The 15,677-nt window shown below is 48.1% G+C and overlaps 1 long non-coding RNA gene and 1 pseudogene across 1 annotated transcript in view; both read left to right on the plus strand.

Moving 5' to 3' along the window:
* The window catches only part of LOC144178565 (uncharacterized), a 66,021-nt gene that overhangs the window by 28,287 nt on the left and 22,057 nt on the right, over positions 1-15,677 (plus strand). The gene's annotated exons all lie outside the window — the stretch shown is intronic.
* Positions 5,714-13,816, plus strand: LOC144178624 (uncharacterized; annotated as a pseudogene).

Here is a 15,677-nt window from a genome sequence, read left to right on the forward strand (position 1 = left end):
CGGTAACTAGGCAGCGTCCCATACGCCCTAACGAGGTCAACGCCAGGCCGCACACGTGCGAGCAACCTGGCATATACAGTTGAACGCTGTTTCCGCTATTGCTGTCCTTGTTTTGGACGGACTACCTGACCGATAACCGCTGTAATTTGCCTTGCAGAGTTGTACTGGTCGTACCACGTTACGCAAAAAAAAAAAAAAAAGAAAAAAGGAGCCTGAAGGGAGGGGTGGGGGTGGGGAGGAGGTGGTGTTTTATATGTTCATAGGTTCCGTCATGTCTTGTGACCTGATATGTTAACCGCTTTGAGCCAGAAATCGAATAGATGCAACGGTTTGATAGCGTATACGAGACTAAAGGCACCAAGAAGACAAAATACTGGTTGGTTGTAGCGTTTAAAGCGCCAACGCAACGCAGGCGATGATGCGCGCCGTAGTGGAGGGCTCCGGATTAATTTTGACCACTGGGGATCTTTAACGTGTGCCGGTATCTCGTACACGCGGGCGTTTTATGCAGAAACGCATTATAGTCGGGGGTTGTCGTGCGTCCCTTGGCCGGCGTGCGCAGCGCGTCTGATGATGATTGTGGCATGATGCCCCTAGGGATTGGCCAACCAAACAATCCATCACGAGATAGCTTCGCGTTCAACCACCACCGTCATCTTCCCGTAGGGGAACCGCTGAAGAAGAAGAAGGAGAAGAAGACAAAGCTGCGAAGAGGAGGACTGCGTGAGTTTTGGCTACCGTTATCCTCCTCGGCCGGCGCATCTTCCCGATCTGAACCCGGTCGAAGAGCGGCTCATCGCGCCTCGACTCCCCTTCATGAGCATCAGGCGGCTGACTCGAGGCAACGGGCAGTTTGTAATCAAGGGACAGGCGGTGAACGTGCCCATCGACGTATCGAAGGTTGTGCGGTGCCTTCCTCGCATGGTACCCGAGGACGTTGCGTTCGACGTTCGCATTTCTGCATCCTCACAATCCCCCTCGGGGAGATGCGGGGGAATTTTTTGCTTTTCGCCTCCGTCAGAAAAGCGGCCGCCGCGGCCTGGAATCGAACCCGCGCCCTAAAGCTCAACAGCGCAACGCCTTAGCCACTGAGAAGAAGACAAAACACAAGATCTAGTTAGACACGAAGACGAATGAAGAGACACAGGACGAAGAGCCTGTGTTTCTTCGTCCTGTGTCTCTTCAGTCGTCTTCGTGTCTAAGTAGCGCTTTTTCAATCATGAACGTATACCAACAAGCCCAACTGGAAGTTCTTCTAAACAATATACGTTTGGCTATTAAAAAGACCGCTTTGTCCCTATAACAATGACCCCAACTTAACGTGGCAAGCAAAGCTTGGCGCTAGCTAGCGTCATCTCCCTCTCTCTAACGCAAACTTCAAAAAATTAACCTATTTACTGAAGAAAACAAATAAATTTGTCACGATTCATCAGCCACTTTCTCGCCACGCCCTTATGACGTCACAGGGACTGGCTTGTACGAGTGTAGTCGTTCCGTTCGATCATACCGCTTGGATGCTAACATGAAGTTCAATGATAACCCTGTTGTTAATATTTATCATATTACGTCACTGCTGACACCGCGTAGCACGAGGATTGAAAGCTTTTCAATATTCCTTACCTTTTTTCTTTTGTGAAAACAGCGTCTTTCGGGGCGGGAATGGACTCGTGTGAGACACCAAAGGCTAGTTCTTTGAGCTGAAACATTATTGTACCCGCCGCGGTGGCTCAGTGGCTAAGGCGTTGTGCTGCTGAGCACGAGGTCGCGGGCTCGATTCCCGGCCAGGGCGGCCGCTTTTCTGATGGAGGCGAAAAGCAAAAGCGCCCGTGTGTTCGAGATTTCGGCGCACGTTAAAGATCCCCAGGTGGTCAAAATTAATCCGGCGCGCCTCATCACCTGCGTTGCGTCGGCGCATTAAACCCTACAATCAATCAATAAAACGTTATCGTATTTTGTCGTTACGTTCCCTTTGATGAACACTCGACTGTGGAAGCAATGCTATCCAGCGTGATCGCCAAACGTGGCTTTGTATACACCATTTTCCATAAGCAGCCGGGAAAGGAGGAAAATACTCTAAAACCAGTTCTCTCGGCGGCCGACCAGTGTTGCCTGTGCGCGCTGGGCTGCTAACATCGCTCGGCGCGGTATGCTCCACTGCGTATACAGGGGGTATTTGGCACCGCGTGCTTAGTTTTTGCGGAACTTTCAACTGTTTTAGCCAATGCTGCGATGCCGTTCAAGGCGCAAACGTCACTTGGTCAGCACTGCGTGGTGGTGGGTTATTGAACAACCAGAGAAAGTGAGAAACAGTCGCTGACAGCACGCATGTGCACAACACTTCCTGGAGAAAATGCAGTGCGGTTGCGGCGTGTTTTTGCTGCATCGCTTCCAAACACACACCGAGTTGAGATATTGGTGGATGCCGCTGATAAATCGCAACGACTTTGTACCAACGACCAACTCCAGGGTTTGTTGGGTGCACTTGGACGGCAAGCAGACGGAGCAAAATCCATTTATCACACGCAAAGCTGCGACAGGGAACGGAACCCCCTGAAATGTTAGAAGCAACTTTATCCTTTACCATACAGCATTGATTGATTGGTTGATTGATTAATTGATTCATTATGGTGTTTAACGCCCCGACGCTTCATGGGTGATGAGGCGCGCAGTAGCGGAGGGCTCCGGGTTAATTTTGACCACCTGGGGATCTTTCACGAGCGCCGATACAATACAACATTACAATAACTTCTGGTTCCTTGTAGTCAATTTAAAATACCATATATTGTTTGGTCATTACGTCCGATTGGCATTAAACAATACCCTTTTCATCTAATCTAACCTTTAAAATCACGGCGTTTTGTTTACTTTTTTTTCAGGCCAACGCATTACACTGCCAAACGATATGAAAGGATAACTTTCTCCATCGCACACTGCTGGTCGATAGCAGGATAAGCAGGCAGCCCAATGGGGAAACGAAGCTCGAGATACGCGTGAACGCTGCATTTGGAAAATAGATCAACCTGTTCACAACGCGGACAAAGGAAAAGCTTCTAATCCTTTTGCGTTGTCACGGAATCTAATTGCAATTACAAAACAGTTACTGCTGGTCGCGTAAAGCATTTGTGGTGCAAGCAGCGGTTTCACAAAGGTGGGCTCCGAGCGACAGGCCACATGCGCTGCGCAGAGTTAGGTCAATCATAATCACGATCATGATCAACCAGAATTAACTCGCCCGAACGTCGACCCTTCTGCTCAACCTTCGAATAGTAATTTGACTGGTTGTGCGGTCGTGTTATTTTTCCGCCAAGGTAATTTTGTTTCGTCAGTAACCGTCATAAGTCTAGTTAAGAAAGATTATATTACATTGCAATGTCAACAGCGTAGCAATCGCCTCGTCGAAAGTCCATCGCGAGCACGGATCACCGTGACCCACATATGCTGTGCGCGCTTCGCATTCGACGTCCGCGCTTCCGTAAACATGACTAATCGGTGAACATAACGAGCACGGTGGCATTGAAAACACGTATTTACTCCACGATATCGATTTCTATGTCAGTCGGTACCATACTGGTACGTTTGCATCGCGGAAATGCGGAGCATTAGCACCACCACCACACTGCTACTGCTGCTCGCAACAGCCGGCATCGGCATTTTCTGCTCTGGCAGCAAATTAGGACCTAAAATCCGTCCGCAGATGACGAAAACAAAACAGAACACACACACATACAAGCACTGCAACCGCTAACTTAACGCCTAACCACTACGGTTCACTTAGTAACGCACGGGTACCGAGCAGACGCACGGAAAGAACGGAGCACTTAACAGCCCAGCGCGGAAGTTTCGGCGGTCGCTTCATAGATGGCGCTAGCGTCCGGTCAGAAAAAGCAAATGGCGGCGCCCACCTCTAGCAAGGAAAATGGTGTATTCCCGCAGTGACCTGGTTGTATTCCTAAACACTTGGCCGGTTAACACTGACTCTATTTCGTTCCACAGAGGGGCGAAAATATCTATGGTTTGATTTTGTTAACCCATCAAAGAAGTGTTAACCTGACAAAAAGCGGAACGCTGATGGTGGACGTACCCAAACACACACACGCACGCTCGCATACCCATGTGCCTTTTGTATGTTTATATATACATATACGAGTACACATATTACCACTTTTCAAACAAGAGACATAGGAGGTTGATAGGGCAAGGTTTAGGTTTGGATATTCAAATACTGCGGATTTGAGGATAGCCAGAGTTTGGGGTTATGAAAAACCTAGGGCTGCATGAGAAAGTGGAAGTGTCATGTTAGACTTGACAATTGCACATGCAGGTAGCCCCTCATAGCGCATTACATGTTGGGGGTTGTTTATGGGGCTGCCTCGTGCTGGTTTTGGTTTTTGAGCCATTGAAGCTTTTCATTTTCTTTTAAAGAAGTGATATATGTAAGTCGGCACAGTAGGGGTTTGGTCATTTTCTCCAAGGTGCCATGTATGTGCCAACCAAACTTGACTACGCAAAGCGAGTTTATTGCAGCGGCGCCGCAAGATATACAAAAAAAAAACCCTAGCACCACTAAGCATTACTTACCAATTATGAATTCAAAAACATGTCCTATTCAACGCACCTGAGTCACCCTAACTATCCACTTGAGTAGGAGGATAACGAGAACATTTTAAAGCAAAGCTTTCTACCTCTACCAGCCAGCGGTTATTTCGTGGCGTGCGGGACAATGAACTCCCAACGCGGCTGGGGAGGCGGGGGATGCTTTTCACTCACGGAGCACGGTGTAGATGGTGCGGCGATAGGGCGCTATTACCGCGTTGGCGAGACCCTTCCGTGCACTTTGTCGTGTGCTTTAGCGAAGGTGTTAGGCCTATCTTGGCGCAGCTTCGCGTCCATTGCGCGCTTAGTTTGCACGGCTTGATTAACTTGTTCGACAGCACCTCCTGGGTAACCCTGACCTGGCGGAATTAAGTGGTCGTACGGCAAAGATACGTTAAGGGTTGGTTTACAGGGCACGAAAACAAAATGTACAAACCCCACACAGACATCTCGCCGCTAGAGATACGCTACCTTTTGCGCACTGCTTGCCATGAATAGGGCTCCGTTTTCTAAATTGGTGAATACAAATTCGGTTGTGTTTTTAGAGGCATTACAAAAGCCGAACGTGGCAACTGGTTCTGATAAATAGCGATTATGAAAGTTCCCTTAGCTTTCTCGAAATTCTCAATCTTACTAAACTAACTAGTTTAAATCGGTATAAGTGGGAATCACTAAGCTCACATGCCGAATTGTTTCGATGTCTGCGCTTGTGTTGCGCGGTGACGTAGTCCCAAGCTAGCACATCAGGATGGCTAGGTTCCGCTGTCTCACACTTCGAAAGACGCTCCTCTCCGTTTTCTTTCTCCCGACTCACGGCCGGGCTACAGCGGCGGCGTCCGCCGCTCTAGCTCGGCCGTGGCCGACGCTGCTGCTGCGTTTGGGACGCCGCCCCCACGAGTTCAAGGTAACGGCTGGCAGAATCTATGGTTTCACTCTTTGTAGAGCCACGTGTGTGAATTCAAATGACGTCGCATGGGCAATTGTTGTGGGTGTCGTTCACAGCTTTGCTTTCCAACCACCTTCACAGCGTGGGTTGGAGCCAATTTTTTTTGAATGCGTAGGCATTCCCTGGCCACTTCCCATCGAAATCAGTCCTTCCGTACGTATACCACGTGAGACGATGGGCTGGATAGGTATGAATGGGCCATAGAGAGTATTTCTTTAAATTTTGATGAATTAAGGATGCCATTAGTACTGTACGACGCTCAGCCGGCCGAAGATTGGGAGGCTCAACCTGTTTATCGCCCGCGCATGCGCAGTCATGCGGCGACGGGCAGCGTACACTCGGTGCTCGTGCGAACGGCGGGCGTCCACTGAAAGCGAATAGCTGTAGCGCCCTCGCTTCTCGTATACGTGACGCAGGTCATTAACTTGGCCGCGTAGCTGCCACGCGCCACTCTGCATACGCGCGCACCAGCTCAGCCCGCCCGCGTTGACCATGCCCCGGAACGCCTGCACGCGCCAAGGGGCCCGGAGAAGGCGCCGACGACCCCGCACACGGCTGCTGTCTCGGCGCTCGCCCTCCGCACAAGGCTCGGACTCCGCACGTGACGCGCGACGAAGCGTTGATGGCTCATCGCACACTGCGACAAAGCGTGCCGGAGACTTGCTTCTAGTCGCGAAATCGCCCGTGATGTAGTCTGTCTTTAAAGGAAGAACGACGTTACTTTACGTAACGTTTCATGTTAAAGAGACCCTGCAACACTTTCGATAAACGCTCTCACTTTTTCCTTCGCGTGTGGAACCATTGTCAAAGCTATGGTTATCAACTGCACGGAGTGGCACTGCGTGGTTGTTTGCTCGTCGCAGCAGAACTATCCGCCTTCCGTTTCTCGCTTGTCTTGTGGCTTTTTCTAAAGTGGCTATCGAATGTGTTTATTGCTGCAACAGAAAGGAAGCAGTCAATAGCCACTACTTTGCTGTAATGACGTAACTCAAGCGCTCGAAGTTCGCCAAGGCTTCGTAAAAAGAGAAAAATCTTTTGAGCATGTTTCCAAGTTGTCTGATGGGCACAGAGCGGTAATTTTTGGCAGATGCACTTTTCCTTATTCCCTGTACTTGACGTGTTTATTGATTAGGTTCTGAAAGCATTTAAGATTTAGAAAAAAAAATTACACCATCTTCCCGTAGGGGAACCCTGAGTAGTGTGCGAAGCAGCCATGGGGTTGACTGAAGTTCCCATTAGTTTTCAGTTCGTCGTTTCCGTTGACGTTCAGCTTCGCGTGCCTTCATTGTATCAGTAGCTTCTTGACGTAGCTTGAATGAGTGAAGAACATAAGGCGCCTTCGTAGCACATGCTCCCGTCTCGGTTTGTAGCGCAGTGGGAAGAGCGCCACGTACCTCCCGTTGCGGCCAGAGAGTCGTGGGATCGAAACCGGGCGCCATTTAACTATTTATTTTTATAGACTGCGCTGACGTCAGCCCGAACGCTGACGGGGCTGAAGAGACGCGCATGCGCAGTAGAGTGCTGACAGCGGACAACAACAACGACAACGAGGGAGGGAGGGACACAGCCCCAAGCATGAGATGCTTCGCATCTAAAAAGTTGAAAGAAAGTGTTGCAGGGTCTATTTAATGTACGAGCATACAACTGGGCGAGCAGTGTGGAGGTTATAATGATGCAATGAAGTGCCATTTTGTGAGCAAAAGTCGCTGTGAGACACTGAGTCGATGTGAGATATTTTCCCATCCATACAGTTAGGGCTACGGTACGTCTTTGACGTTCTTACAGTAGTCCTCAAAGGATGGTCCTCTAATGATTTTATTCGTGTTTGGTTCGCTTTCACTCGTCTTTTTTTTTTTTTTTTTGCAGGCTGTTAAGGCTTTAGTTGGTTGGGACTTTCGTTGGTTGGGATTTCGAAATTTTTAAGCTCAGAGGGAGAGAACGGGCAATGGACGAGGCACCTGCCCTTCGTAAAATAACGAATTCCAACTAATATTTTTTTTCTGTCAAAAGCTACGCACCAACGCTCTCACCCACGATTATCAGCCATCTTAAAATGCCTCTGAAGAAAATATTCGGAGAATCATGTTGAGCACGCCTACGGCTTCGCTTTTTTTTTTGTTATTTTGAATTGATTTCCTGCTTACGTTTTGTTCTTCTTTTTCTTTTTCTTTCTCTCTCGCCTACTCCCCAAATGAACGCCTCCACACACCAATGGTTGGGAGCTTAGAAAGTGCACGCGTTGCTACAGAAAAAAAGTGATGAGGCAAACCAGACCCGTTCAAGTTAGTGTTCGCCTCAACAGTACTGTCTCGCTCTCTCGGTGTGGCATACCAGACGGAATTACAATGCTAGATGCTCAACGAAGGACTCCCGTCTAGTTGGCATGTTTTTTTTTTAATTATGTCTGTTTCTCGCATGCTGCAGACTCGCTTGCTCCCATTTCTGAGTGCGTGCTGCATGGTGGTAACGAGACACCCATTTTTCATTTCTTTTGTCACATGGAGACCGAAGCGAGGGTACGAAGCTGTAGGGCCTGGCACAGAATCTCCTCATTGCTTTAATGAGATTTATTGATTGACTGAGGGGTTTAACGCGCCGAAGCTACAACTGGGCTATGGTACGCGCTGTGGTAGAGGGCTGCGAATTATTTTTAACCTTCTGGGGATCTTTAACCTGCCCTGAGTCGTTTTCAATTTCGCCCCCATTGTAAAAGTAGCCACCGCGGCCGGGATCAAACCCACGTCCTTGGGCTCGGCAGCACAACACCTGAACCACTGAGACACCTCGGCGGACTATAATGAGATTGAGTATACTTGGAAAAGTTCCAGCAAGAAAATTAGGCACCCCTTCGCCTAACGACGACAGTGGTTGAATGCGAAGCTTTCTCGTGCGGATCATCGTTGTCCTTACTCGGTGGAGTGCAGGATTTTTCTGTCTAAATTTGCATGTTCATGCAGTCCTCTCCAAATCCAAACCGCTTCTACCATGTCGAAATGGAGCAAGCCCAAGTCTCCCCGGCGGAAGAAAAAGGCTATCGCAGTGGCTCACTATACGCCAAATTAAGTTCACGAGTACGGATTCCTGAGCGAGTTGGTGTCGCATTGCAGCGTTGCATTGTCCTCGTCCGCATGCGCTATGAATTTTTCACCAAATGAAGGTTGCAAAAATCTGGTCAAAAGCCTGTATCCTGAGTCGAGAGCAATGTAACGCCTGTCGGACATAAAGAAGTCGGGTCACAAGAAACGTGTTACACGCCCGAGCACGAGAAGAGATGGACAGCTGTCGTCTCCGCCAGTCATTCACTTGGCACTGTACTTTCACCGCCTGCTCCGACCAATGCGCTAGTCAGTGTAGCGAAACTGCGAGAGGGGTACTCCTCAATACGTTAGGTCACTATTCCAATTGATTCCGACGTAGCGATCGGGTGTCGTTCCCCATTCTCCCAACCAAAATCCACAGCTTTTCTCGGAATTCAGGGCCGCACCTGAAACCTCACAAAATCCTTGTGTAATGGCAAGAGAATTCTCCATGCTTGCCTTGTCAGTACAAAATAAAGTGAAATCGTCGGCATATGCTAATATTTTTACGTAGAACGACGATAGCGTAAACCCTCTAACACTAATCACATTTATAATGGTTTCAGCTATAAGCAAAAAAGGAGTGGGGATAAAGGGCACCGTTGACGAACCGATGAAAGAAGGTGAATTGGTTGGGTTATTCAAATGTTGACTATCACTCTTGTCCAGCCATTGGCATCTTTTTGTTTGGTAGCTTGTTTATCGTTTATTCTACTTTCGAGATGTTCAACATCCGTTTTTGAAAGCTTTGCTGCAAACACGTCTTGTACATTTTCTCCCTGATATTGTGGTGTCTTCGCTGTCTGTGGAAGCAGTCCGAAGTCCGCGGGGTTTCCTCAAAGAAGTGGCGGACACGTTTCGCTTCTTACAGACTCGGTTTAGCCTTGAGTACATATTTAATGCTTCGCGTGACTCCATTTCCGATGCCCTGGTTTCTGGGCTTTTTCCCATACCTTTATATCGTGTTCCGTACCTCCAGTTTCTGTACCAGGATGTGCTCAATAGAGTGTGTAAAATGTGTGTCTCCGCCAGGTGTTAAAACATTTTTTCTTTAAATTACACACTGGCACGCTCCCTGTTAAAACATGGATGAAAGACCGGGGTCTGTTTATAGCTTGGTCGACAGATTGCCGCCTCTGTTCTCGACCAGAGAGAATTGATCACTGTTTTGTAGATATCGGAGATGCTGCCTTTTTCTGGGGCATTTTGCAGCGAACGCTCAGAAAATACACGGCTATTACGCCTTTCTCAATCCGAGTTTTGCCACCGTTTCCCAGCAGTCTCCATGTGCCAATTTGGAGACCCCACAGCATGACCCTGTATACTCCGGGAACCAAAAAAACCCGATGGTGGGTTTTCAGATTCCAGGAAATGCGGGCCAGTGGGGCCTGTCTTGCCTTCAGCTGAAGATTCCAGGGACTTTGATGACGTGGGCCCGTCAAAGGAGGCCGAACTGCTTGAGAGCTCCTGTGACAGCGCATCTCTTCCCTGCAGCGGAGTGACTAGGGAAGACAGCGCTACTTCCGAAAGCTTCACCAAGGCTGAGGATGGTTCTTCGGAGCCTAATGGTTCGCCGTCGGCATCGTGGGCTGATGCATCCCCTTTTTCTGAAGAGATGACGGATGCTGCTTCAGGGCCCCTAAAGCGGCCGGCCTCTCTTTATTCAGAGGAAACCTGTTCTGGTGCAGAGAAGAGGCAGGCGCCTGACCTTGCAGCAGTTGCAAGGGGAGATCCGGGAGATAGCAGGTCAAATGTACGGCCCACCCCACGGAGGCAGTCTCAGCGGTCATCAAAAACTAGGGTGACTCCTTCTTTCGGTGAGGGGAGCGAATAGCAGATTCCTATGGCCAACTTAGCAGCAGTACACGTCGCCTCACTTAATGTAAGGGAATAAAGATAGAGACGCAGACAGTATCAGCTTCTGCAGCTTTTTCAGAGAAATTCTACAACTATTGTGGCCGTTCAGGAGACCAAGCTAAGTACAGATGAGGACACGCAGGCAGCTCTCCAGCCCTTTTTATCTGAATACAGTGTTTGCGTTAGCCACTCGGTTGGCCTATCAGGTGGGTATATGTTATTGGTTAGTAAAAACCTTGATGCGACTGTCCTTGCTTGCAAAGTGGATGATGTGGGGCGGTTGGTCTGTTGCAACGTTGACATATCGGGAACTGAATGGCGCATTATTTGTTTGTATGCCCCCAACAAATTGACTGAAAGGAGGAGTTTCTTCCTCTCCTTGGCTCAATTTTTGTGCACCGAGAGAAGTGTGCTACTGCTAGGTGATTTTAATTGTGTGTATACTCAGGAGGATCGTTCGGCAGGTAACTGGCGCTATGATTCCAGTGCCACGGTTCTCGGTGACCTGATAAGTGAATACGGCCTAGTTGACATAGGAAGCGTTATAGGGAGCACTGTATACTTTACGCATTTTCATCGTTTTTCTAGTGCCCGTCTGGACCGAATTTATGTTTCAACGAGAAAGTGCTCCATTGTGCGTGATTATGTTGTTAGGCCAATATTTTTTACTGATCATTGCATGGTCTCTGCACGGATCGGTCCACAGGTCTGGCGCGCTCCTCCCATCCGTTGGGAACTGTGGAAACTGAACAATAGTATACTCTGGGACCGACTTTTTCAACACACAGTAGCAGCTTGCTTGAACGATACATTAGAACTTTCAAGCCTTAGTATTTTCCAAAAATGGGACCTTCTAAAAAAAGAAATCAAAAACGTAGCTATAGAGACGTCGGCTCGGTCATCCTTTTTGAAGCGCTTCACATGCGTGAATTCCGCAGTTCCTTGATGCAATTACATGAGGCTGAAAGAGCTGAGGCCGGGACATTTTTTGATGAAATATGCAATGTTAAAGCTCAAATGCAGCAGCATATGACTGAAAAATATCGGGGAGCCCTTGTTCGATCGAGAACGCGTAGGTTTTTGCAGGAACCGCCAACACGACGCGCATTTGGAGATGAAAAGCAGACAGCACTAGAAAAAGTTATAGTCGAAATTGAGTATGGGGGCCAAAGCTACTCTGATAGCCGCAGTATACTTGGAGCATTTTCTGCTCATTATGAAAAACTGTTTAATGGCAACACGGGTACCTCTAGTACGCCTGATTTTAATGTATTCCTCCAGCGTTTTCCTAAGCTCAGTGACGATGAGCGGGCTCTTGTAGAAGGACCAATTACGCTTCAAGAAGTGTAAATTGCCATTTCAAACCTGCAAACCCATAAGTCACCTGGACCTGATGGCCTCACTTCGGAGTTCTACCAAAAATTCTCGAGTATTCTGGCACCTGCCTTACATGAGGTATTTACAAAGGCCTATGAACTCAATGTCCTGCCTCCTACATTTTACCAAGGTTATACTGTACTAATCCCGAAAAGTGACAACGCAGAAAAGTTGAAAAGCGTGGATGGCTACAGGCCGATATCTCTGTGTAACGTGGATTACAAGATATTCGCGAAGGTGCTGGCACGCAGGTTACAAATTGTAATCACAAGTCTGATAGGTTCGGTTCGCACCAGACTTGTGGTATTCAGGGGCGGAGCATTCAGACCAACATCCATATTGCTCGTTCAGTACTGGAGTGTGTATCCGATGGTGCTGGGCAGGTTGCGCTCCTTCAAATTGATCTTGACAAAGCATTTTACAGGGTTAGCCATCCTTTCCTTTTTGCTGTTCTGGAGTCAGCTGGGCTTGGGGAAGCCTTGTATAAAGGCATATCTCTCTGTTATAAAAGTTGTACGACCCGGTTGATTATAAATCGCAAACTCTCTAGACCTATTCCCATTAGATCTTCCGTACGGCAAGGTTGCCCGTTGCAATGTCACCCCTTTTATTCGGTTTGTACCTTGAGCCCCTGTGCATTAGTATTCTCCAAAGCAGTGCCATTCATTGTTTCTCACTGGAAAACTATGAAGTCAAAGTTTTAGCCTATGCAGATGACCTTGCCTTTTTTTGTACGGACAAGAAAAGTGTTTTGGAGGTAATGATGCTGACACAGTGGTTTTGCGATGTAAGTGGTGCTAAGGTGAACCTTAAAAAATCAAGAGGTTTTTGAATGGTCTTCTGCAATTACTGTAGTGAAGCGTAAAACGCAGGCATGGATGGGGCGGGAGCTGTCTATATTTGCGCGTGCAGAACTGTGTAATGTATTTCTTGTCTCCAAACTTGTTTACGTTCTGCAGGTCCTTAGTTGCGCACGAAAAAACGTTCAAGCATTTCACAGAGTGTTGGCTACCTTCGTATGGCGATCCAAGTGGGAGCCCATGCGCCGCGATAACCTCTTCCTCCCGTTAAAGTCTGGTGGTGTTGGATTGGTGCATTTGTTTGTACACCATCTCGTTTCGCGGTTCTTTTTTATCAAAACGGCTGATCATTCGTTTTTAAAAGTTTTTATTCAGCATAAATTGAGTGCTCATTTGCCTTTTTTATTTGCTCCAACTCACCCCGCGAATCCTAGGCCGCTTTGGGGCTTTCTGAAAGAGGTTGCTGACACTTTCAAGTTTCTTATTGTGCGTTTTTCTCTCGAGTATTTGTACGGTCTCTCCAGGAAAGAATTGACGGACATTGTGATTTAATTTAATTTAATTTTAATTAATTGAATTGAATGGGAACTGGAAATAATTAATTTATTATTTCCAGTGCCCATTTACCGTAAACCATATCTGACGTTTTTAGATGACAGTGTGTTGAAGCGCGTCAAGAAAATGTGCATCCAAGCGGCTGCAAACAATTTCTTTATTAAGTTGCACACATCAACGCTGCCTGTTAAAACATGGCTCAATAGTAAAGGTGTATATGTGCCTTGGTCTTTTAACTGTCGCTTGTGTAACCAGCCGGAGACAATTGATCACTGCTTTGTTTTATGTCGGGATGCTGTGTTTTTTTGGGATGTTCTGCAGCGGACTCTTTAAAAGGACATATACATCATCCCTTACAGTATACGATTCCTGCCAGTGATGAAGAACTGTTCCGTGCCATATGACCTTTTCGTGCTGATAGGATTGTTTAGCCTATGGAAGCGTCGCATGATTGACCGCCATGCCGAGGAACCTCGTGGAACTAAGTCAATTTTTCGCGAACAATGTGCGCTTGTGTACAGTGTCTATGCGGCGCATTCGCAGCCGCCGGACTGGTCGCATCTTCTTGAAGCGTGTGTGTGCCTGCCTGACTTTTAAAATGTATTAGTGAATGTACCGTTATTGTAGTTAGGGTGGGACTTTAAACTATTCGGGCTAGTTTCCCATGCAATAAAGAAAAAAAAAAAGGAGCAATCGGATAGGCGCCGATTCCTAACGCGAGGGACCCACGTTCGATTCCCGCCACGGGAAGCGTTTTTTTTTTTTTTTTACTTTACCGTTTTCTCGTACGACGCCATCAGTGAGAACACTAAAGCTCCGCTTTAATATTTGGATGACCCGCAATTCGTACTGCAGCTAGACTGCGGGTATACGATTACACGTGTACAGAATTGTGGCTACGATTAAAACGTGCTGCTTGGAAGTAAAAAAAAAAAAGAAAAAAAATCTGGTCAAACCAATACTTACGGATTGTCCCGTAAAAAGCGTCGCCGAGAGGAAGCACGCCCCCTCGTCGTGCGTTTGCGCATAGCATGGAGCGCACTACTGTTTTTAACTCGCCTCGACAAAATAGAGGGCGTGCTGCTTGGGATGGGCTCGGCCCCTCGCACGTTTCAATGAGTGCCGCAAGGGTCGCAGCCTTTCCTGTTGACCCGAACCTGTGGCACGACCGGGCCAACAATGTCGGCAGCAATCGCTATTTCCAGGAACTCGCGGCTTACAGCGCAGCAGCTAATGTCTAGCCCCCTCGATGGCGGAACCCATTACGGCTCGAAAAGGGGGCCTGACCCACATCACCGACGTCGCGGAGAAACCGCCGTCTCCTGCGCGTGCCGGCGGTTCTGTCCAGGCAGTGCACTGCTGCCGGCCATCCGGCTGGCTCGCCTCTCACCTTGCAAGCCGTAGAATGACAACAGCAAAAAGGGATAAAACCCTTGTCATAGGCGTTCCTTCTCCTTACGGTACCCCCACGTATCTTCCCCACACCTTCTAGATATCAAAACTGCCTTATGGTACCATGGTGATGCGACCGGTTATATATGACCGCTCTTTTCAGTGGAAAACTAAACCGCCATTGAAATGTGATGGACACTATCAATTACTTGTCCAGCAAAAAATGGGGAGAGAAGTGAGGTGAGGGGAGAAGAAGCCAGAGCCAAGGCATTCTGATCTACATGGTGTTACAGGGAGCACGCTTTTCCTATGACACACGTCAGTCATCCGGGCGTGTTGACGCACGCGTTGTCTCTCGTCGGCGGGCGCGGGTGCGGTGTGAGTGGGTTTGCCTGCGGAGTTCCGGCAGGGCCGCTGCCGGGCTTATAAGAGCGGTTACTAAATCGAGCCTGCCGCTGTGTGCGCGACATCGCGCGTACGCGACGGAAGAGCTCTTTCTCTCCGCCCCATTTCCTGAAGACGTGCCTCTCTGAGAGCCACGAGGCCCGGCTCGAGAATCAGGAAGAAGCCCTGCCAGACCACATTCCACCGATGTCTCTGTTTGCGTTTGGTGTCTGTGCACCTTTACTCCCTGCCGTTGTCCTTGTATTTAGGTTGTTACCCCTTATTAGACGCTTAAGCATTTCTGTGTAGACTCAACGAGAGAGCCCGCCGGTACGTCTGTAACGTGTTATGTGTAGCACTTTCGCTGCCCCCTGAAATGCTATTGATAACAGAGGCTAGGGCCCTCCGCACTTTATACCAGACTTCTTTTATTTGCTCTTAAAAATGTCTTATCAGTTATGCATTTATGCATACTAGTGAAACCCACTTTAAAGGGGCCTGTCATAAAGTTCTTAGGGATACATGTACTGCCTACTTTGGTATCAGACTGCATATACGGTGCCTCAAAAATGTCTTCCCAGCAATGTAAGTGTGCGTAACAGTGAAGGTGACCTTAAAGAGGCCATGCAGACACAATAAAAGTTTGTTTTATTCCAAACATTTGGTGTTTTATAATGGACCTAGGGCTTGTCAGGC

The sequence above is a fragment of the Haemaphysalis longicornis genome, unplaced genomic scaffold (genome assembly GCF_048455015.1).
Source record: "Haemaphysalis longicornis isolate Haplotype H1 unplaced genomic scaffold, Haemaphysalis longicornis Haplotype H1 scaffold_4, whole genome shotgun sequence".
NCBI classification, from domain to species: Eukaryota; Metazoa; Arthropoda; class Arachnida; order Ixodida; family Ixodidae; genus Haemaphysalis; species Haemaphysalis longicornis.